Genomic DNA, 3,189 nt, shown 5'->3' with positions numbered 1-3,189 from the left:
ATCACCCTTCATGCTTTTACTCTCAGCCTCACCAAATAAATAAATAGAACGACAAGGCATCACCCTTCGTGCTTTTACTCTCAACCTCACCAAATAAATAAATAGAACGACACGGCATCACCCTTCGTGCATTAAACCTCTCATAATATGCACGACATCACCTTTCGTACTTTTACACTCTTCCTCACAATATAAATAATGCATGCATGACATCACCCTACGTGCTTTACACTCCTCCTCACAAATCACAGAATCAATAACAACGGATAAATAGGAGTATCACAAAGAAACCAGTATTTTACCCATAATCAATAGCACAATGTAACCTCAATCTTGAATCAATATTCGAAAGTTACCAAATCTCAGTGAAACCAGATATAAGTCACCCAACATTTTAAATAACCCGCTAAGCATAGATAATAGAATTTAAGGCTACAAAATAGACAAGAATAGAATTTCACTCGCATGCTATGACTCGACAACGACGCATAGATGCTCGTCACCTCACCTATACATTGTATTTAACAACCAAACACGTAGCAAATGAACACATAATACCTATTCCCTCAAGCCAAAGTTAGACACGATACTTACCTCGCTCCGAAGGCAACTTAATTCTCAATCACAGCTTTTCCTTTGGAATTCACCTCCAAACCACTCGTATCTATTCAAAAGTGACTCAATAATATCAAACATTACTAAAGGAATCAACTTTAATGAATAATTACAGATTTCCCAAATTTTCCTCGAAAAAGTCGAAATTTGACCCTAGGCCCGCTTGGTCAAAACCCGAGGTTCGGACTAAAATCCATTTACCCATTCACTCCGAGCCCGAATATATAATTGGTTTTGAAATCCGACTTCACATTGAGGTCTAAATCCTCAAATTTCCGAAATCCCTAATTTCTACCCTAACCCCTAATTCTACCATGAAAACTCTAGGTTTTAGGTTGAAAGTTCAAGAAATGTAATGGGTAATTGAAAGAAAATGGTTTAGAATCACTTACCAACACTTTGGGGAAGAAAATTACTCTAAAAATCACCTCTACACGTTTGGTTCTTGATAAATGTTGAAGAAATGACTTAACCCGTGTTTGATTCTGTTTTATGCACTGGGCGACAGTGTTCATCGCGATCGCGTGAACACTGCCGCGTTCGCGAAGAGCAGCCTCCTAAGGACTTACGCAATCGCGGGAGGCTTTATGCGTTCGCGGAGTCTTAACCCGCCTTACCTTCACTTTCGCGTGAAATGGCTCGCTTTCACGTAGAGCTTCCCCAGGTCCCCTGCCCAGCATAGCTAGAGCTACGCGTTCGACCTGTCATGTTCGCGTAGAGAAACCCCCCCCCCCAATGCTCCGCGTTCGTGACCATGGTCTCGCGTTCGCGTAGAGTAAATCCTCCCCCAGCCTAGTTTCCCCTTCGCGATCGCGAGAGTGACTACGCGATCGCGAAGCACAGTATTGCAAACATCAGATATAACAAAAATACCAAGTTTTTCTAAGTTAAAACATCCCGTGGCCTATACGAAACTCACCCGAGCCCTCGGGGTTCTAAACCAAACATGCACACAAGTCTAAAAACATCATACGTACTTGCTCGCAAGATCAAATCGCCAAAATAACACCTAGAACTCTAAATTTAGCACCAAATCAAATGAAATTCTCAAGAACACTTTAAAGTTACTATTTTCTCAATTGTACGTCCGAATCACGTCAAATCAACTCCGTTTCTCACTAGATTTCACAGACAAGTCTTAAATATCATAATGAACCTGTACTGGGATCCGAAACTAAAATACGTACCCGATACTCACAATGTCAAACATCAATCAATTCTTAAAAATAATTAATTTTCAGACTTTTAATTTTTATCAAAAATTCATAACTCAAGCCAGGGACCTTCGAATTTGATTACGGGCATGCCCGGGTCCCATAATTCGATACGGACCCACCAGGACTATCAAAGCACGAATCTGGGCCCGTTTACCAAAAATGTTGACCAAAGTCAACTAAAATTAACTTTTAAGGCAAAACTTCTTATTTTCATTAGTTTTCAACATAAAAGCTTTTCGGACCATGCCCGGATTGCGCATGTAAATTGAGGAGGGTAAAAATGAGATTTTTAATTTTTGAGAGCGCAGATTCGAGTTCTAAAACATAAGATGACCTTTTGGGTCATCACATTCTCCACCTCTAAAACAACAGTTCGTCCTCGAAAAAGTACATGGGTTGGTGAAAAGGTGGGTATATCTACTCCGCATATCGGACTCGGACTCCCAAGTAGCTGCCTCAATAGGCTGACCTCTCCACTGCACTCGAACTGAAGGGTAACTCTTTGATCTCAACTGGTGAACTTGCCGGGCTAGAATTGCCACCGGCTCCTCGTAAGTCAAATCCTTGTCCAACTTGACAGAGCTGAAATCTAACACATGGGACAGATCACCGTGATACTTTTGAAGCATGGACACATAGAATACCAGATGAACAACTGCTAAACTAGGTGGCAACGCAAGTCTGTAAGCCACCTCTCCCACTCTCTCCAGAATCTCATAAGGTTCGATATACCTAGGGCTCAACTTACCCTTCTTCCCGAACCTCATTACACCCTTCATGGGTGATACCCAAAGCAACAGTCTCTCTCCGACCATGAATGCAACATCACGAACTCTACGGTCGGCATAACTTTTTTGCCTAGACTGAGCTGTGCGAAGTCGATCCAGAATAATCTTGACCTTATCCAAGGCATCCTGTACTAAGTCTGTGCCCAACAACCGAGTCTCTCCCGACTCAAACCACCCAACTGGCGACCGGCACCGCCTACCATATAATGCCTTATAGGGAGCCCTCTGAATGCTCGACTGGTAGTTGTTGTTGTAGGCGAACTCTGCAAGGGGCAAAAACTGATCCCAAGAACCTCTAAAGTCTATGACACAAGCGCAGGGCATATCCTCCAAGATCTGAATAGTACGCTCGGACTGCCCGTCCATATGAGGATGGAATGCTGTGCTCAACTAAACCCGCATACCCAAATCACGCTGTACTGCCCTCCAAAAGTGCGAGGTAAACTGCGTACCTCGATCAGAAATGATAGACACAGGCACACCGTGAAGACGAATGATCTCCCGAATATAAATCTCTGCTAACCGCTCCGAGGAATAGGTAACTACCACAGAAATGAAGTGCGCTGACT

Source organism: Nicotiana tomentosiformis, chromosome 8, assembly GCF_000390325.3.
Source record: "Nicotiana tomentosiformis chromosome 8, ASM39032v3, whole genome shotgun sequence".
In the NCBI taxonomy this organism is placed as follows: Eukaryota; Viridiplantae; Streptophyta; class Magnoliopsida; order Solanales; family Solanaceae; genus Nicotiana; species Nicotiana tomentosiformis.
The sequence above is the reverse complement of the archived record's forward strand: the minus strand, read 5'-3'. Positions refer to the sequence as shown.